This window comes from Vombatus ursinus, unplaced genomic scaffold (genome assembly GCF_900497805.2).
Source record: "Vombatus ursinus unplaced genomic scaffold, bare-nosed wombat genome assembly UNPS02009918.1, whole genome shotgun sequence".
Taxonomy (NCBI): Eukaryota; Metazoa; Chordata; class Mammalia; order Diprotodontia; family Vombatidae; genus Vombatus; species Vombatus ursinus.
Window position 1 is genome coordinate 3,336,426 of NW_020949696.1, and position 21,379 is coordinate 3,357,804.

At 46.6% G+C, this 21,379-nt stretch overlaps 1 protein-coding gene across 1 annotated transcript in view; it reads left to right on the forward strand.

The window, feature by feature from the left end:
* The window catches only part of ONECUT3 (one cut homeobox 3), a 48,766-nt gene that overhangs the window by 26,285 nt on the left and 1,102 nt on the right, over positions 1-21,379 (forward strand). The window lies entirely within an intron of this gene.

Consider the following 21,379-nt stretch of genomic DNA (forward strand, 5'->3'; position numbering starts at 1 on the left):
ACACACACACACACACACACACACACACACACACACACACACACACATACTCTCTCTCTTTCCTCCATCTGATTTCATTCCGATTAGCATCCATTTTGCAAGTTGTAGTCTAGGGGAATTCCCTAGAGAGGTTACTTGCCTGGGGTCACACAGCAAGTATGTGTGAGAGGCTGGGCTTGAATTCAGGTCTTCTTAACTCTAAATCCAAATCTCTCTCTCCTGCACCACACAGCTTCTATTGTAGTTGCTGTGGAGTCATATTCAATTCTTCATGACCCCATTTGAGGTTTTCTGGGCAAAGATACTGGAATGGTTCACCATTTCCTTCTCCAGCTCATTCAACAGATGAGGAAACTGAGGCAAATGGGGTTAAGTGACTCGCCCAGGGTCACAGCTAGTAAGTGTCTAAGGCACAATTTTAACTCAGGTTTTCCTACTCCAGGCTCAGCTCTCTATCCAATGCACCACCTAGCAGCTTTACTTAGTATTTTATTGGTACTCTTAGAGCAGTAGCTCCGTTTAGGCCGGCACCAAATCTTATTTGTTTTTGTACTTCCTTTGGCACTGAGCACATCACACAATAGGTGTTTAATCAATGTTTGTGAAGTGAATGGATCAATTTGACAAGCATTTATGAAGCATCTAATATGTGCCAGTCATTTTTCTATGTACTCTGGGCACAAATGAAAAGATAAAAGTGAAACCATCTGTGCCTTCGTGGAGTTTACATTCTACTGGGAGGACACAGGTAAGTAAGTGCAAATATATATATATATGTATATGACCAAAAGCTATTTTGGGGAAAAACACTGATAATTTGGGGGATCAGGAAAGACCTCATGGAGATGACCATAATAATAGTTAACATTTATATAGCACCTACTATGTAATGAAATGTATGTAGGAAATACTATGTATCTCCTTAGCACTGTGCTAAGCACTTTACACTTATCGTTTCATTTGGTCCTTACAACAACCCTTTGAGGTAGGTGCTCTTATTATCCCTATTTTATAGATGAGAAAATTGAGGCAAACAGAGGTGAAGTGGCTTGCCCAGGGTTGTAGTTAGGAAGTGTCTGAGGCCGCATTTGAATAGTGTTCTGTGCACTATGGCGCCACCTAGCGACCAAGGTAGAGCTTGAATGAAAGAACGGTTATAATGTACTGATGTGATGGTGTTTGGCCTTATGTCTCTAGCAGTGAAGGGGTTGCACTGAGCCATTCTCACTCTGATGACCAGGGGCACATGTTTATGAGAGTGTGACAGGGCTAGGGCCGGCTTGCTGCAGCTTTGTGTCTGAGACTAGCTTGCTCATCTCTAAAATAAAGTAACTGGACTAAGTGACCTCTGAGGCCAGAGTCTTTGTAGGGTCTCCTTAAAGCAGGGCTGCTGTTGCTGCTTCTTCCTCTTCTTCTTCACAATAGGGGTTAAGTGACTTGCCCAGGGTCACATAGCTAGTGAGCATCTGAGGTCAACTCAGGTCCTCCTAACTTCAGCTCTGGAGCTTTATCCACTCTGTCACCTAGCTGCCCCTAAAGCAGGGGTTCTTAACCTGGGGTCCATGAACTTGGGTTATTGAAAAATATTTTAATTCTGATGACAGTATATTTCCTTTGCAATCCTATATATTTTCTTGTATGCCTTTAAAGGCATGATTCTGAGGAGTCCACAGGGTTCCCCAAACTGACTGCCCAAGGGGTCCCTGATCCAATAAAGGTGAAGAATTCTTGCCTCCCTGACATGCATGTTCCTTTAACGGGCTGGAAACCCTCAGGCAAGTCACCAGGTGCAGCCATCTCTGGGAGCTGGGAAGCAGGACCCCAGGCCATGTTTCCCCTCCACTACTGACCCACCAGGTGAATTTAGGTAAATGACTTCTGCTTCTCTGAGCCACAGTTGTCCCATCAGTAACATGAGATCAGGCCAAGAGGCGATTTAACAGTCCCCTTTTAACTCTGACCTTCTATGGTCTATGTTCTAAGGGACCTCCCAGTTCTGACATTCTGGGTTCTAAGGGTACTCCCAGCTCTGACATTCCATGTTCTAAGTGCCCTCCCACCTCTAACATTCTGTGTTCTAAGGGCTTTCCTAGCCCTGACACTCTGTGTTCTAAGGGCCCTCCCAGCTCTGATATTCTGGGTTCTAAGAGCTCTCCCAGCTCTGACATTCTACGTTCTAAGGACCCTCCCAGCTCTGACATTCTAGGTTCTAAGGGCCCTCCCAGCTCTGACATTCTGGGTTCTAACAGCCCTCCCAGCTCTGATATTCCGTGTTCCAAGCCCCCTTCCCCAGCTCTAACATTCCATGTTCTATGGCTGATCCCAATTTGAACATAGTGTGCTCTAAGCTCTTCCCAGCTCTGTGCCTTAAGCCACCTTGCAGCTCTGACGTTCTATTATTCTAGGATCTCTCTCACTCAGCCTTGTACTTGTACTTCAGGTAGACCAAAAGGCTAGCTGAGAATGGTTTAAGTGTCTACCTGGTCTCAATGGCCAACAGGGAGATAGCTGTGAGGACCTTTGAACTACCCTTCTAAACAGCTTGGTGGTTAGCCCATCACAGCAGAGTTCTCTGTTCCCTTAGCCTCTCCTACAGAAGGGTTGTATGATAGTTTCTTAAAAAAAATAGAAATCCAATATTACAGGAGGAGAAAGAGGAGAAGGGAGAGGAAGACGTAGATGTAACTAGAAACACCACCCAGACCAAGTATCTATCATGCAGCGCCAACTGCTTTTCATCCAATAGAGCATGGGTAGGGGGTTCCTGTTTAATTGAACTGGACCCTAGATGTGATTGGCGACTGATGAACTCATTTAGAGCACAGCTGGAGGTGGCTGGAGGAAGGCAGCAAGTGTGTTCTTAGCTCCCAGCATTATCCTTCCTCCATCTCCCACCTTGTCCTCTGCCCTTCAGCTCTGGCTTTCCTGATGAATCAGGAAGAGATGTCTCTGGAAAGGGGAGTGGGGAGAGAGAGTGATTTCCCCTTGGTCCAGATGTCACCGGGAGTGTGGAGAAGCTTGAGCTGTCTGGGAAAGGAGAGGATTTATAAGAGTTAGCGCTAAAAGGCACTTCCGAGATCATTTAGTCCCACTCCTTCATTTTACAGATGGGGAAAGTAAGGCCCAGAGAGAGAGGTAGCTCTAGGTTACATAAGTAGTAAGGTTAAAAGCATAATCGGAACCCAGGTCTTCTGGTATGAAATCTAGTGTTTTACTGGCTACACTTTACTGTTTTAGGAGGGGAGGAGTTGTGGGGGGGCAGAGATGGAGAGAAGCCTCATGGTATATGGACCTGTCTTTTTGAGTGCACAACATAATAATAGCTCCTATTTATATAGCATTTATATTTGCAAAATGTAATGTAGAGGCAAAAGTCATTGAAGTAGGAGATTCAGGTTCAAATCCAACATGTACTTGCTGTTTAACTCTAGGAAAGCCACCTTGCCTTCTGTGGACCTCAGTTTCCTTGTTTGTAAAATTGTGGAGTTAGATTAGATGATTCCCAGGGTCCCTTCCAGCTCTGAAGCTGGAATAACATTTCAGTCCCCCATGTCTGAGCTTCAGTTTCCTCATCTATAAAATAAGGGTCTTAGATCTAAAGCCAGAAGTCAATCAGAGGCCATGGAGTCCACCGCTGCCCCCACCCCATTTCAAAGATGAGAAGAACCATGGAAAGAAAGGGACTGACTCACATTTGCACCCCTTACCATACCAAGTTCTGAGGAAATCATTTTGGACTTCAAAGAGTTATAGAAAGAAGACCTGGCATCATTGCTGTGGGCCTTTAAAGCCCTTCCCAGCTTGGCACCATCCTACCTTTCTGTCTTCTTATGCCTTAAGGCATACTTGTTACACTTCTGTCTTCTTACACTTCTTATCCTTCTTACACTCCCCTCTACTTACTCTACCATCCTGTGACACTGTCTTCCCTCCTCTTACTTGAACAAGACTCTCCAGCTTAGGCTTCTTGTGACTCATTGGCTATCCTGATGCCTGGAACACTCTCCCTCCTCATCTCGGCCTCCCGGCCTCCCTGATCTCAAATCTCAGCTAAAATCCTATCCTCGACAAGAAGTCTTTCCTAATCCCCCTTAATGCTAGTACCTTCCCTTGGAAATTGCTTCCCATTTTCCCTAGGTACACAGTAGTTTGCATGTATAATAATAATAATAATAATAATAACAACTTATAATTATAATTATTAATAATAATTGTTATTATTATCTCATTTGCTCTTCACAACAAGCCCGGAAGGAGAGTGCTATTATTATCTTCATTTCACAGATAAAGCCACAGAGGCAAACAGAGGTGAAGTGACTTGCCCAGGGTCACACAGCCAGTAAATATCTACAGCCACATTGGAACTCGGATCTTCCTGACTCCAGGCCCAGTGCTTTATTCTCTGTGCCATCTAATTGCTCCTCTATTAGAACAGAAGCTGCTTGAGGACAGGGACTATCTTTTGGTTTTCTTTCTGTCCCCAACACTTAGCAGACTATCTGACACATAGTCAGGATTTAATAAATGCTTATTGACTGACCATGACCATCATCTCCAGTGGCCATAGCGTTCCTGACCCTAGGGGGTCACCACATCTATTTGTCCTTCTGGATTTACTCTGTAACCCTGAGAGGATCATTTCCTTTCTCTGGGCCTCAGTTTCCTCATATGTAAGCACAAGTGAGTATCAAATCACTTCAAATTAGCTTTCACTTTTATACTAAACCCCCAAGTATATACAAACATACATACATGTGCACAACACACATACAATACACAGATATGATATATATGATGTCATGTACTACATACATAGAGTATATTCACATGTACAGATATCAAGATACACACATCCCAGTGTGCAACATATACTACACACACACACACACACACACACACACACACACACACACACACACACGGACCGTATCTGCAGAATCCAGCCTAGAGCCAAAGTCGCCCCTGACTGTTCCAATGCAATAGTCAGCCCGCCTAGATCAATGTTGACCTAAGCTGAGTTGAGCTGCTCCCCTCCTCCCCCTGGCCCCCAGGGGTCCCTCCTCAGCCTTGCCTTGGGGGAGGGGAGAGGAGAGAGGAAAGGCATATAAGCTCAGTCTGCCTTGATCAGTAAAGGAGGGCACCTCTTCTGGCCACAGCTCTTGGTCAAAGAGGACAGGACCCTGACAGCTCTGACATTCTAGCCTTCATGTTCTAAGGGCCTGTTCCACTCTGATCCCCATGTTCTGACACAGCTCTAGAGACTTCTAAGGTCGTCCAGTCCAATTCCATCATTTTACAGATGAGGAAAAGAAGATGTAGTGACTTACCCAGGGTCACAGAGGTAGTGGCAGAGCTCGGTTTTGGCAGGGAGAAAGTCTTCTAATTACAAATCCTGAATCCTTTCCACTGCACATCCTGGCCTTCCATGGTTTATGTTCTGAGGTCCCTCCCGACCCTGATTTTGTGTTCTAGGTCTCTCCCAGCTCTGATCTTGTGTTCTAAGGTCCCTCCCAGTTCTGACCACTTCTATTCTAGTCCATCCATCCCTGAATTTCCCTGTTTTATGTCTTAAGGGGGACAGCAGAGGGAAGCAGCATTTATATATATAGTGCCTACCATATGGCAGGCATGACTAAGTGCTTAACAAATAGGATCTCCTTTGATCCCCACAACAACCCTTTGAGGTAGGTTGTTCTCTCTATTTTATACTTGAGGAAACTGAAGCAAACAGAGATTAATGCACAAGATCATGCAGCTTGCAAGCATCTGAGGACAGATTGGAACTCAAGTCTTTCTGACTCCAGATCCACTAAGACCACTTTCAGCACAGATATTCTGTGTTCTATGTTCAAAGCCTCTTCCAGCTCAAACATTTATGCTCTATGTTCTAAGGTATTCTTCTCTGCCCTGATATTCTGTGGTCTAAGGTTCCTTACAGATGTGATTTTCTATGTTCTAAGGTACATCCAGCTCAGAATTTCCATGTTTTACATTCTAAGTCCCTCCCAGCACAGACTGTCTGCATTCTATGCCCTAAGATCCCTCACAGCTCCTACATTTTGTGTTTTACATTCTAAAGTCTCTCCCAGCTCTGACATTCCATGTCCTAAGGGCCATCCCAGCTCTGACATCCTGAGTTCTAAGGACCCTCTTAGCTTTGACCTCCTATGTTCTAAGGGCCTTCCCAGCCCTGACACTGTGTTCTAAGGGCCCTCCCAGCCCTGACACTCTGTGTTCTGAGGGCCCTCCTAGCTCTGACATCTTGTATTCTAAGGGCCCTCTCAGCTTTGACATTCTGTGTCCTAAGGACCCTCCCAGCTCTGACATTCCATGTTCTAAGGGCCCTCCTAGCTCGGACATTCTCTAAGGGCACTCTTAGTCTAGGAATATATGGATGTCTTCTCTGTAGTGCACCCACCCCCTCTAGTGGCCAGCAGTCCAAGAGAGGGTAGAACCGGGAGTAGAGGGTTTAGGCTAGGAGAATGTCCCTGGGGAAGGGAGGACAAGAGCAGGAGGCCTGTGTTTGGGGTGGTTGTCTCAGAATTGCCTTTTCCCATCACCATTAACCGGGAGCCACTGGAGGGTCCGGAGAGTTCTGGCGTCGTTGTGATTCTTCCCTGCCTCTCCCTACCCCGTTCCCAGGAATGGTACCCGCAGCTCCCTGGGCCAGCTCCTAGAACATATTGAGTGTATTGATTCCCCCTTTTGACCTAAACACATCAAGGGGAGGCTAAAGCCCTTGACATCTGAACCAGTTAACTACCAACTGCCACGTTCAATCAGGGGGAAGGTCCTGGCACCTGGCTGGGCTGCTGTCCTGCTAGGAGGCAGGGAGGGAGGGAAGGGGACATCAGCTCATCAAATCATGGACTCTCAGAACAAGAAGTGGCCTCAGAGGCCATCTAGGCCAACATCTCACATGGTGAAGGAATGCCCTCTATGCTCTCCCTGACAGGGGGTCAGCTGGGCTGTGCTTGAACACTTCCAATGACAGGCAGCTCACTACCTCTAAAGCAAGAATTCTTAAACTTCTTTGTGTAATGGACCCCTCTGGCAGTTTGGTGAAACCTGTGGGACTCTTTCTGAATAATATTTTTAAATGTATAACATAAAGTACATAAGATTACAAAGTAAACCAATTATATTGAAATACATTTCTCGAAACAAATTTTTTAAAAGCAAGTTCAAGGGGCAGCTAGGTGGTGCAATAGAAAGGGCACCAGCACTGAAGTCAGGAGGACCTGAGTTCAAATCTGGCCTCAGACCACTTACTAGCTGTGTGACCCTGGGCAAGTCACTTAGCCCCAATTGCCTAAAGAAAAAAAAAAAGCAAGTTCATAGGATACCAGGTAAGTTCTGAACCAAGGTCTGCTTCCTCGTAATTATCCTGCTCCCCACCTCTGCCCCTGCATTATCCTAAGCTCTGTCCTCTGGGGTGAAGCAAAAGAATTATAAACCATCTACCTCATAGAAGCTCTTGAGAGACAAAGAAACAGACAGAGACAGAAACAGAGACAGGGTAGGGGAGAGGAAAGAAGGGGAGAGAGAGAAGAGAAGGAAAGGAGAGGGGAGGGGAGGGGAGAGGAAAGGAGACAGAGAGATCAGATCCCCACACATAGCCCCCCTCCAAAAAAAAACTCCTCCTTAAGAATATTATCCTCCCTTTAGCTATCTCAGTGGTTCAAATTCGATCTCTAAATCAAAGCCCTCCCTGGGCTATAAAGTCACAGCGCTTATCCTGGCTGTGGGCTTCAGCAGCCGGCAAGCAGCAAGAAGTGCACTGGAGACTCAGGCAGGCAGTTGGTGAAGGGGCGAGGAGGCGTCATCTGAGTTTGAGTCGTCTGTGACCTTAAGTAAATCTGAGACTCAGTTTCCTATATTCCAAATGAGGATAACATCTTTCACCTCCCTACAGTTACTGTGATGATAAAACAAAATAACGTATGAAAATAGCTTGGAAAACCAAAACTTTTATTCACATTAAGGTATCAGAAAAATAGTTTTTATCTGCAGTTTTCTCTGATGCTGACTCAAGGTGCAATCTTGGGCAAGTTATTTTCCTTTAAGGGGCCTCAGTTTCCTCTTCTGTACAATTAAGAGGTTGGATTAATAGGCCATTCCAGCTCTGACATTCTATGCTCAAGGGGTCCTCCCAGCTCTGACATTATCGTTCTGTTCCAATTATTTTCCATTCCCCTGATTGGAGTCAGACACCCCCAGCTCAGCCAAGCTGAGCCTGTTTTAATATGTTGGAAAATAAAACAAATAAACTTGGTTCTGCTGCCTCCAGCCAATGATGAACACTCCCATTTGTTATAGAGAATTAATCAAGTGGAATTTTCATTACTGACAAATTTCACCCAGTTCAATGTTGGAGGCTCAGTTTCCTAAGCACATTGAAATGCCCTATATGGGGGCAGCTTTCTGGGGTTGGTGAAGTAGGGCCTAGGGTTAGGGACTGCCATCATCTGAAGCCATCAGATAAAGATGGAGAGCAAGCAAAGGACCTTCTCTTAGTATTTCTATTGGTATCTGATAGGGCTAAGGAGAGAGTGGTAATACAGGCATATGTGAGAACAGTGATACAGAAAGCCACAAGGATGGAGATATAGGGTTCACTGGATTATGACACAGTCTTTTGTGTAATTTTGATACAAACAACCTTGAGAACAATGATGCAGACAGTTGCAGAATGGCTATAAGATCAGCATTATGGGCAACCACATGATTAGTGGGGCAGCAAGGTGGCACAGTGGATAGGTCATGGGTCCTGGAGTCAGAAAGATCTGGGTTCAAATCTGGCCTCAGAAACTAGTTGCATGACCCTGAGCAAGTCACTTCACCTTGTTTGCCTCAGTTTCCTCATCTGTGAAAATGAGCTAAAGAAGGAAATGGCAAACCATCCCAGTATCTTTGCCAAGAAAACACCACAAGGGGTCACAAAGAGTCTGACATGACTGAAACAAGACAACAACAACAACAAACATAGTGATACAACTGTTATGAGAACAATGATGATGTCACTGTGATAACATGGATACAAACAGCCATATTCACAGTGATACTGGGAATCACAGGGATGGTGATGCAGTTAGTTTCTGGGATAATGATTCTCACTGGAGCAATGGAAATCCAGGCAGCTATTGGGACTGTAATATAGCCAACTAAAAGGCTAGTAATAGAAAAAGCTTCAAGGGCTGTGGTACAGATAGCCATGGGGATGAGAAGAGAAGTGTCCAAAGGGACAGCAATATAGTCATTGGGCCAATGGTGTTGCATGCAGCCATAAGGTCAGCAATGCCAGCATCCATGGGGATGGTAGTCAAGGCAGTCGTGGGGACAACAAGACAGTCATTTGGGAGATTGTGATGCAGACAACCTGGAGGACAATAGTCCAGATAGCTGCAGGGTAGTCATACAGGCAGCCATAGAACAGATACAGGCAAACACAGGGAGGATGATCCAATTAGTGATAGGGACAGTGATGGTCATAGTGGCAACAGTGAGACAGGTGGCTGCAGAGGCAGCCATGAAGATGGTGATATAAGGAGTCACTGAGACAGTGATATCATTATGGTCGTGGTGAGGAGAATAATACAGGCAACCACAGATATGATGATACAGGTGACTGTGGAAAACAATCATCCATTCAGCTGTGACAAAAGTGGTCAAGCAGGAAAAGGAAAACACTTGTTTCAATGACTTGGATGCCAACAGGGAAAGTGTTATGCGTTGCCATTTTTTTACCTCTTTATGTGATTTGCTGTTTTCCACTTCTTTTGCCAGTATAATCTACAGTTTGGATTCAGCCAAAGGGCCACACTTGAGGACCTAGAGACAGCCTTGAGGCTGCAGGTTCCCCCCCCACCCCGGTCTATACCTTTCCCCATCCCCTTCCTTCCTCCTATCTTCCTCCCTCTAGCATCAGATCTAGAGCTTGGGTCTGAGGATGGGGAAAGTGTATACTTTCCCCTCTCTGGACATCAACAAAAGCAGAAGATTGGAGGGTGATCACAAGGTCATGCCAAACAAGCAGCAGCTGAAGAACCTGAAAAAGAGAAGATTGGTGGGGAGAAGAAAGGGTGAAAAAATAGGAGGGGAAGAGACTTGTTCTGTTTGATTCTAGAGGACAAAGCTAGGAATCATGGGTAGAAGCAGCTTCATCAGGGCCAGCTTAAGATGAATGTAAAGGAAAAGATCCTAAGACAGGATGGGAGGTGAAATGAGTTGCCCCGAGAGGTAGATGGGATTCCCACAGTGGAGATCTTCAGGCAAAGGCTGGGTGCACCCTGTCTGGTTTGTTGTAGAGGGGATTCAATTCAGGCATTGATGGTCTCTGAGGTCCCTTCTGTGACTCAGAGATTCTGGGATTCTGGGATACTCAATGGCCCCTTCCAGCTCAGAATTCTATGGTCTCGTGCTTTTACTGAAAAGTGCAGCCTCCACTGGCCAAGAGCCTGGCAAGAGCAGGTAGCATCCCAAACCGGGGCAATCAGGGACAAATAGTACAGGTCTGGAGACAGGAGAGAGAGGAGTCTAAGCCTACTCTGGTTGGCAAGCAGATTTTTTCAGAGGGAAGGGCCCTAAATCTTGGAATCAGAAGACTTGGGGGGTACCCCCAGCTCCACCACTGATTTGTTGTGCAACCTTGGGTACACCTTCCTCTCTCTGGGCCTCAGTTTCCTCATTTGTAAAATGGGGATGTCAGAATTCCTGCCCTCCCTCTTTTCACAGAGCTCTGGTGAGGATTGAATGAGAGAACAGATGTGAAAGGACAGTGCTGATATAAAAGCTGCCCTTGTATTTTCTCGGTCAGTGGTTTGAGTAGGGGAGGTAGGAATGGGTATTACCAAATTCTTGGCTGCAACTGAGCAAGGCCACCCAGAATTCATGGAGCACAGAATATTAGGGCAGGAACAGGACTCAAAGATCATCTGGTTCAGCTCTTGAAATTTACAGAGGGGGAAGCTGAGTCCCAGAGAAGGGAAAAAACTTGCCCTGGATCACTAGGTGACACAGTAGAGTAGGACAGAGCTGAGAAGTTTGAGTCAGAAAGACCTGAGATCAAATCCTGCCTCAGACACTTACCAATTGTGTTTCCCCAGGCAAGTCACTTAACCTCTGTTTGCTTCAATTTCCTCAGCCATAAAATTGGGATGATCATAGCACATATTTCCCAAGGCTGTGAGGATCAAATGAGATCATATTTGTAAAGCACTTTGGGTGTCATTATTATTAGTATTACCTATTATAAAATGGAGGTGCCAAAACAGAAGAGGCACAGAAGTCTTGAATGTGTTGTAGGTGCCAAAGGAATTGTGGAGACTTTTTTTTTTTTTACTTCTGGGAACAGCTCAATTTGAAATTTTTGTTGTTGTTCAGTCTGTCTGATTCTTTATGACCCCATTTGGGATTTTCCTGGCAAACGTACCAGAGTGGTTTGCCATTTCCTTCTCTAGCTCATTTTACAGATGAGGAAACTGAGGCAAATGGGGTTAAGTGACTGCCCCGGGGTCACACAGCTAGTTAAGTGTCTGAGGCCAGATTTGAACTCAGGTCTTCCTGACTCCAGGACCAGTGCTCTATCCCCTGTCCTAGAACTTTTTAAACCTTTTTAAAGTCTATCCTTGATGGCTTAGACTTTGGATACTGAACATCTCCTTTCCAAAAAAAGTCCCTCTCCCCTCAACCTAAAACTGTCCAGAGTCCCCTAATTGAATACACACAAAAGTCAGCCACTAGCTCCAGAAGGACTCTCAGAACATGTATGCCTATCTGGATAAGTGGAAGGAGGAGGGGAATTGGGAGTCAGGAGAGTCAGGTCCTCATTCAACTTCGACACCAAGTAATCCTGACATTCCGTCTTCTAAAGCACCTCCCAGTTCCAATGTTTTATGTTCTAAAGCCCCCCACATTTCAGATATTGTATGTTCTAAAAAACCCTCCCTATTCTCTCATTCTATGTTCTAACAGCCCTCCCAGCACAAAAGGGGTGTGTGTGTGTGTGTGTGTGTGTGTGTGTGTGTGTGTGTGTGTGTGAAGAATCGTAGTCCTTGCTGAAAAGAAGCTTAGATTCCACTGGCCCTTAACGACTCTGACGTTTTCTGTCCTCAGGCCCCTTCCAGCTCTGTGCTCTCTCATCCAGTTCGCCCAAATTGGAGATGGCTTCTCAGCTCAGTCCAGCTCTGCTAAATCTCCCACCGCCCACTACTTTTCATAAGCACAAACCAGACCAGAGAGGGATGTGACAGTAGTAGGGGTGGAGTAGTTGAGGGAAGAATCGGACAGAGTCAGGAGCAGGAGACCCAAACCAGGCAGAGACGCTCCTTCATGCGCTCTGCGAATGCCTCTTCCCCCAAACTCCTCATTCTGTGGATTCCCCAGCCGCTCACGCCCCATCACAGCCGTCCTAGTTCCACCTCCCACTGGTGGAATAGAGAGAGAGAACAGAGCCTGCGTCTTTCCCTCTCTTTTCCTCGCTTTCCCTCTCTCCGCCCCCTTCCCCTTCCCTTTCCTCCTTTCTCTCTCCCTTTCCTTCCCCCACACCCCTTTCCCTTTCTCCGTCTCACTCCCCACGGATCCACTTCCAGACTGCGGCTGAATGCCGGCTTTTGTGATTCCAACAAATCGCCTCCACTTAAGAAAAGTGGGTAGAAAATTGCCGGTTGTGTTGAAGCTAGGGCGGGGGCAAGACTGGAAGGGTGGGAGGTTTGGAGGGGGAACAGTGAGGACGGAGAACACAAGCTTCTGGAGCTGGGCTCTGCAGCCCGCGGCCCCACCCAAGCGCTTGCGTGGAGGAGGGGGGTAATCAGAGATTCAGAGGGCCATACCTAGCTTATCCGGGCCTGCCATCATTCTATTGTTCTGAGAATGGGGAGTGGGGAGGGGGCCAGGTCTTCGATCTCTCAGTGGAAAGAAGAATCATCCAGGCTCTGGGCTGTGGGCTTCCTCCGCCTACCCAGTAAAGGCTTCCCGCAAGCATTGGAGACACCCTGAACTCCGATTACCAGAGGCCCTCAGAGCTGAAAGAATGCTTCGAGGCAACCTACAAGGTCTCATTTCACAGATGAGGAAACTGAGTCCCACTTTCAGTGTGAATGGAGGTAACTTGCTGGAGAAGGAAAACAAGTCGGGAGGCAGAGCCAGGTTTAGAACTCAGGGTCCCTATTTCTCAGCCCACTGATGGGACCAGTAAGCTAAGGATGCTCCAGCTTGGGGCAGCTTGGGACTGCTTGGAGCCTTAGGCCTCCCATCCAGGCCCATTGGACACCTGTAGCATGGCCCAATTGAAAGAGAATTGAGCTGGGAATGAGGATCCCAGAATTCTCTTGGCTTCCCCAAACTGCACTGGGTGACTTCAGCTAAGTCACTTTCTTCTCTGTACAATGAAGGGCTTGGATTAGGTGCCCTCTAAGGTTCCTTTGAGTCCTGGCATTACTTGTTCTGGAGTTTTTTGGGATCATGACCTTGCTTGTTCTGGGATCTCTTCAAACTCATTTAAATGTCCATTCTTACATTCCTATCACTAAGGGACTCCAATGGATCAGACAGAAATTCCACCTTCTTTGCTGTAGGCACTACAGCATCACACTGTGGGGAGAGGCCTAGAGTAACCACACAGTCACCAGGGCTGTATGTTGGAGGCATGCGATCCGCGGAGGGATATGACCCTCTGGTCGCTCTGGGGACTATTTCCCCAGGCTGGGACTTCCCTTCCTGAGCTCAGCCTCTGTCCAGCAAGGAGCACTGATCTGGGAAAAGCTTCCATTCCCAGATGCAAATGATTCACCTGCACTGGGAGGAGTAACTAGTTAGCAGCCAAGTATCCACTCAGGAATGTCCTTTATCCTATAAACTTATCTGAGTGCTTTTAGTCTGATGATTTTTTTTTTTTTTTTGGTGAGGCAATTGGGGTTAAGTGACTTGCCCTGAGTCACACAGCTAGTGAGTGTTATGTGTCTGAGGCAAGATTTGAACTCAGGTCCTCCTGACCCCAGGGCCAGTGCTCTATCCACTGTGCCACCTAGATGCCCATGAATGCTTTTAGTCTGGATGAAAGGTTTAATCTCTGAGGCCATACCTGACTACCAACTGCCTTCCTCCTTTGCCCCCTTACCCCTTAGCAACTGCTCAGGAACTTTGGCTTGTAGACTATTAAAATTACATAATCAAAAAAACTTAGAATTAAATTTTCACTGAATTATACAATTACCGTATCAGAATTACAGACCAGGACACAGCACAGCATATTGGAAAAAGGTGTTGTACCTGGGTGAGTCCTAGTCCTCACACCTAAAAGGTGAGTGATCTAGGACAAGGCTCTCTGGGCCTCAACTTTCTTTCCTTTTTTATAGTGTATGTATGAATTTTATTTTCTTTTTAAAATTTTTAAGTAACAAGGTGTTTTATGAATTTGCTATTCCCACTACCTCCTTATTAAACAAATTTTAATAACAAAAAAATCCATATATACATGTCTAGGTAGTCTGTCAACATCCCCAGTCTTCTCATCTGTAAAACTGGATTCAATGCCCTCTGAGGTCCTTTCTAGGTCTAAATCTATGTTCCTATGCCCTTATGGCTCCTCCTTCTTAAAACTTCATTCCATCTTGTCTAGATCCTTGTGGTAGCCAACTCTGGCTTCCCTGGCCATTTTGGCTCCTCCCCAAGAAGTTCAGTGGCTGGCTCTAAACTCTTCTCCCACATTCCAAATCTAGCCTTCTTTGAACACTTAACTCCCATGATTTCTGTCTCTGGCTCACCTCAACCATGAACAAAAGTAGCCATACCTTCCAGTCTTCCACTTCTCCCGTCTTCCACTCAACTGAATTTGCCCCAGGTGACAGAATTCCTGGTTATAGCTCCATAGTGATATTGTGATGGTGTTGATAGGGCTGGAGATAATGATGGTGATGGTAGTCATGGAAATGGAGGTGGGGATGGGGATGGAGTGAGTATGGTGGTAATGGTGACAGTGATGATGGTGGTGGTGAAGAAAATGGGGATGGGGATGGGGCTAGTGATGGTAATAGTGGTATGTTGGTATGATATTGCTGGTAAAAGCTCTTTATTCCTAAAAAGAAGCTAAAGAATGATCATGATTACAAACCTCAAGTACATAAGCGGTTTGATGAAGGAGACACTGAGAGTTCATCCTCCATGTGTGCATAAGACAGAATGAGAGGAACTGAAAACAGGAAAGACAAGGAAGAACTTCCACCCAACCAGTGGGATAAAACATTGGAATAAAGTGATTAGGAAAGGTTTGCATACTGCCATTATAAGAACAGGTAGTTATCCATCTAGGATGACTTACCTCCACCTGCCTGAAGGTGGGTGGGTGGTGAGATTGGACCAAAAGACCTCTGGCATCCTAGGATTCAAGGACCTTCTATCCCTCCTAATTCCAGTGCCTTCTTTCTGTTAATTATTTCTTATTTATCCAGTATAAAGCTTGCTTTGTGTAGATACATTTGCATTTGTCTCTCCCATTAGATTGTAAGCTCCTTGAAGATAGGGATTTATCTATCTTTTGACTCTTTTTGTATCTCCAATGCTTAGCATAGTGCTTGACACGTAGTAGGCACTTAAGAAATATTTATTAACTGATAGGTGATAGACTACAGCAGATTGTAAAAAGGTCTTGAACCCAGGAAAACACATTAGAAAATGCAGCCTAATGCAGAAAGGAGGCCAAGGAAGGTGGGAGTCATGTAATGCCACTGGGAGAGGGTAACCCTAACTCTGATGATGGCCCTAGACAGAACTTCGGCCCCCAGATCTATACACATCCAACCTCTGGGGGTAGCAAGGGGGCACCGAGGGAAGCTACCGCAAGGAGCCATGGGTGTTGGCCGAGATGAAAAGGCTCCCTCAGGCTGGGCACTCATTCCCTCTTGTAAATAGCTCTGACTTGAGCCAGTATTGATTTTGGTTCCAAGGAGCTGTAATTAGATTGAATGGGAGGAATGGGGGGAAGGGAGGGAAGAATGAGCAGATTTAGCTGCATCAGCAGGAAAAGAAGTTTTTTTATGCCTCTGGTTTGCTGAAGCCCCCCTCTGAGGGCCTGCAGCCCCTGGGAAACCCACCAAGGCAGACTTGAAGTCGGGGGGGGGGAAGGGGCACTACATTGGCAGGCAGGATCAAGGTGGGGTTACTCAGAATCACAAGATTTCATTTAGAAAGGACCTCAGCCATCATCTAGTCCACACATCATCACCAACTCCACCATCGCCTCCCTCATCATCTCCACATATACAGGTGTTTCCCCTATACAATACAGCACAACACATCTAAGTGGTTGTCCATCCTCTCGACTGAAGACCCTGGGGGAAGAGTCCTAAATCAGCCCATTACACTTATGGATGGCTCTAATGATTTGGAGGTTTTCTCTAAACTTGCCTTTTTGCAGCTTCAACCCAGTGCTCCTGGTTCTTTCCCATGGGACCAAAGAGAACGAGTCTAATGGCACTTTCCACTTGGCAGCCCTTCCAAATTCTCCAAGATACTGATCCTAGTTCCTCTAAGTCTCTTCTCCACTCTAAACATCTGCCTTATGCTTCAAATGGTTTTCCTATGGCATAATTTAGAAACCCTTCACATTCTGGTCATTCTTCACTGTATATACCCTGACCCCCCGCCCCCTTAGCTTCTTTACTTTCATCTGAGCTAAACACAGTACTCCAGTTGGTGTCTGACCAGGGCAGAGGACAGACAGACAACCTGAATCCTGGGATGTTCTGCCTCCCAATGCAGCCCAAGATGCCATTTGCTTCCTTGGCTACTGTATATTACACTGTCGACTCATGTTAAACTTACAGCCCACTACCCTCATGAGCTGTCCTCCCCACAAAGATTCATTGGCTGTTATGACATTGACTCCATCCCATCAATACCCAAGACCATGATATTTTGTCATCCAAATGACATGGTGTCTGTGTTTTGTTATTTGGAGCTGTGACAGGATGGCCTGAGGTAATTATGGGTAGGATAGTGACAATCAGTGTGGTATCACCAATGCCGTGGCATTGTCACATTGTAGGATAGGCATTGGCATCGGGGTATGGATGGCACCCTATTGGCTTTAGCATTGTATCAAGCATCAAGGGTGATGATGAGGATGTGATGGAGATGATGGTGATGAGGGTGAGGACAGAGGTGATGAAGTAATGGTGAAGGTGATGGTGGTGATAGAAAAGGTGATGGTGATGAGAAGGTGGCCCTTGTCCTGAGCCCTGGAGGAAGCAAGGGAAAGCATTCCAGGCCTGGCAAGCAATCTTTGAAAGGGTCAGGAGATGGTAGATGGAATGTGCAAAGAAGACGAGTTCAAATCCAGCCACGTACACTTGCTTGCTGTATGACCTTCAGCAAGTAACCTGCCTCAGTTTCCCCATCTCTAACTGAAGATAATAATAGCACCTATGCTCAGCATCATTGTGAAGAAAAAATGAGGTATTATTTGTAAAATGCTATGTAAGGGGGAAGCTAGGTGGTGCAGTGGATAGAGCACCGGCCCTGGATTCAGGAGGACCTAAGTTCAAATCTGGCCTCAGACACATAACACTTACTAGCTGTGTGACCCTGGGCAAGTCACTTAACCCCATTGCCTAGCCAAAAAAAAACACAACGCTATATAAGGGGCAGCTAGGTGGCACAGTAGATAGAGCACCAGCCCTGGAGTCAGGAGGACCTGAGTTCAAATCCAGCCTCAGACACGTAACACTAGCTGTGTAACTCTAGGCAAGTCACTTAACCCCAATTGCCTCACCAAAAAAAAAATAATAATAATAATACTATGTAAAAGTGATGATAATGTTAATGATGTGGTGTATGAGGAACCACAAGGCCAGTTTGGTTAGTGTCCAGAGCGTATGAAGGGGAACAATGTGTAATCAGAGTGGAAAGCGGGAACAGAGTCAGACTTGTGAAGGTCTCTAAGTGCCAATCAAATGAGTTTGCAATTGATCCTAGAAGCAATAGGGAGGTGGAGCTTCTAGAGCAAGGGAGTGGCGTGGTCAGATCTGTGCTTCACAAATAGTTACTTGGCAGCTGTTGGGGTGGGGATTAGAGAAGGGAAAAACTTGAAAAATGGGGACCGATTAGACTGTTACTGCCACAGTCTGGGTTAGAAGTGATGAAGATCAAAATTAGTGTTGTAGCCCATTGACAGGAAAGAAGAGGATGAATGTGAGGTATAGCATCTGCATTGTAGAGCAAGAGTCACCACATTAGAATTTGGTGCTACAATGCCAGGGAAATGACACGGACATCTACTCAGCACCCCAGTGCCCGTCTCCCTTCACTTTCTTGAGTCTGCCTAAGCTTAGAGAGCACACCCAGCTGACTGGCAGTCACTCATGGAAGAGGGGATCTTTGGAGGGCTATGACCACAGGATGGCCCCCTTTCCCAGCCTGACTTTGTGGTCAGGGTAGTGACATCTGGGGCCCCAGAGGTGTCACTGAGAAGAATGATAGAATGGGTGAGGCCTATGTCCAGCATCCTTCCTATCTGCTATCTCTACCCCTCCCAATCCCAGTGACAACAAAGCCTCCATTCCACCTCTTTTCCTTGTCCCTGACATGACAAGTCCTTCTCATACCATAACCCTGTCCCCTCAACCCTTACCACCTCTCCCCCCAACCCAGTATGTCACAGCCAGAAAACCGCCGTTAAAGTCTCAGATCTGACACTGTATTAACCGGTCACTTCTCTCTGAGTCACTACCTACCTTAGGTTATTATGAGGAAAGTTTTTTGTAAATCTTAAAGCATTATAGAAATGTAAGTTATTTTCTATTGTGATTATATTTTGTTGTGTTTACAATTATTATTATTACAAATAGATGTGTCAAATGTTGCTGTTCTTAGTGGGGAAAGGGTAACCTTAAAGCCGTCCTCGGAAGAAGCTAGGTGTTTTCATAGGGGCCTTGTGGAGACAATGCCCATTTTTGCTGTCCAACCATGGTGGGGGAGGGTGGGGCACAGAGGGACTTCTATAGAAACTGGGGAAGTGAGGGAGGAGGGTGGAAGAGCAGGGCAGAGAAGGGAGGGGTGGAAGCATTTGGGAGGGAAAGAGTGGGGTGGGTAGCACAAAGCCCATAAATACCACCAAAATCCAATCACAACATTCCTTTTGTTTGTTTCTTTTGCAAGCATCTGATGCCCATAGGGTAGGTCTTGCCCCGTGCCCTCTCTCCCCTGTTGCCCCTCCCCAAACCCCTGGTCCCTGTGGGGAGGTTCACCCTCAAAGGAGAGGATCCCCCCACCCCCGTGGAGGGGTGGGTGCTTGGGACAAGGGATTTAGGCCCAAACCTTCCCACAGTGTGTCCATCCTGTAGCTCTCAGCTCAGGGGACCCCATGGGGAAAAGGGGGTGGTCCCATTCCCGGGTCCCAGCTCAAGGGACTCCATGGGGAAAGACTTATCCTTGGCTATAAGTTCAAATGATTCCTTGGGGACAAAGAGATCATAGACTTGGGCCCCAGTTCAGGGGGAGATGCCAATGTTAGGCCTTAGTTCAGGGGACCTCATGAGGATTGGGGAACTTGGCACGGCAAAAGAGTAGCACTACCTTTGGCTGGTAGTCAACTCAAGGGACCCCATGAGAGGGGGGTGAGGAGAGAAGGTCCTAGGTCTGGCCCTCATCTCAAGGGATACCATTTGGGACGGGGCAGAGATCCAGACCAAGGTTTCAGTCAACCTTTGGGTTCAGGGATTGGGGGTGGGGTGGGTTAGATTTAGAATCAGGACATCTCCTTCCTAGAGGAGAAGCAGGCTTTTCTCCCAGCTAGAAACAGTGATCCCAAGTCGGGCAAGATTCCCCCACCCCTTGAGATACATCTGCCCTAGGGAGGAGGGTGGCAAAGGAGGCTACAGTCCGGCTGTCTTGGGAAACTCATCCTAGGACCCAGTTTTTAATAAAATTTGGTCCTGAAAGAGCCCTGGGCTGAGAATTATTAGACAAGGGTTCTAGTCCCAGCTCTGTCAACTGTTGAGACTGCATCATCATGGGCCTCAGTTTCCTCATCTGTAAAATTAAGGGATTTGTTTAAATCATCTCTGGGAACCTTTCTAGTTCAGTAGTGTTGACAGAAGGTCAGAGCTGGAAGGGCTCTTAAAGACCATCCAGTCTAGTATCTTCATTTTGTAGATTACGGAACAGACCCTGGGGTGGGAAGTGACTTCTCTAAGGTTACACATGGCTAGTAAGTCACAAAACGAATTCAGACCCATATTCCCTGACTCCAAACCAGCACACTCTCCACTACAACAGGCTGCCTCTGGTATATTCATAGAATCATAAGCCTTTGGAGCTAAAAGTGATTTTATTCCAACCTCTAGATTTTATGGCTGGGGAAACTGAGGCTCATAGGAGTTAAATGACTTGCCAAGGATGCACACAGTTACTAAGTGGGATTCAAACCCAAGTCTTCTGATTTCCATGCTTAGTATCCTATGATTCTATGATGATAAGACCTGGTCAGTCCCTGAATGGTCAGTCAGTCCCTCAGGAGAGCTGGGGGTGGAGGAGAGGTTCTGGGGGCCATCCCTATCCTTTAGCAGGGATAATGAAGAGGCCTCACCTAAACTATCTCACTGGGACCCCATTAGATTCTGAGTCCTGAAAGGTGTGACGCCAGTGTGTCTCTGAGGGACTGAGAGTCACAGTGAACCTCCAGCTTTATACCACGTGAAAGAGGGACGTTCTCAGGGAGTAGAGAACGTGGCTGGGCCCCAGTCAGCCCTGGGAAAGTGTCTGGCATTGAGGAGAAGAGAGGTAGTCTTCTTTTTCCAGCCCTGCCAGCCTTTTCTCCTGCCCATATCCAGAGACAGACCCTCCTCCCTTCTTCCAGTCTTGGCCAGAGATCTGAGGGCTCTGAGGCCAGAAGTCCAGGAGAGGAAGTGAGGCTCTCTGCAGGCCAGCCAGGGGGATTCAGGAGAGGTGTGGGATGGAGGTGGGGAACTGCTACTTCTTTGAACTTATCTCAGCCCCTCCCCTCTGCCCCCCCTCAGACTTTATAAGCCCTAGAGAGCTAGCTTGGGGGCTGGGAAGAAGGCATGCTGATCTGAAGAAGGGGGTCCACATTTTGGAAGAGCACCTAAAATGGGCAAAAGGAGAGGAAGGATGGGGGGCCCTGGAGGGGAAGTTTACTCTACTGTCCATGTTCTCTTTCTCTCTCCGTGTCTGTTTCCCTACATGTCGTTGCCCCTATCACCATGCCCCCAACCCTGTCCTTCATCTTTCTCGCACTGTATCTCATTCTCTATTTCTGTCTCTTGGTTTTCATCTCCCAATTTACAAATGCACTCTGACTCTGTCTCACTTTGCATCTCTGTTCTTTCTCATTCATCTTTCTCTGTCCCCCTCCTCTCTCTCTCTC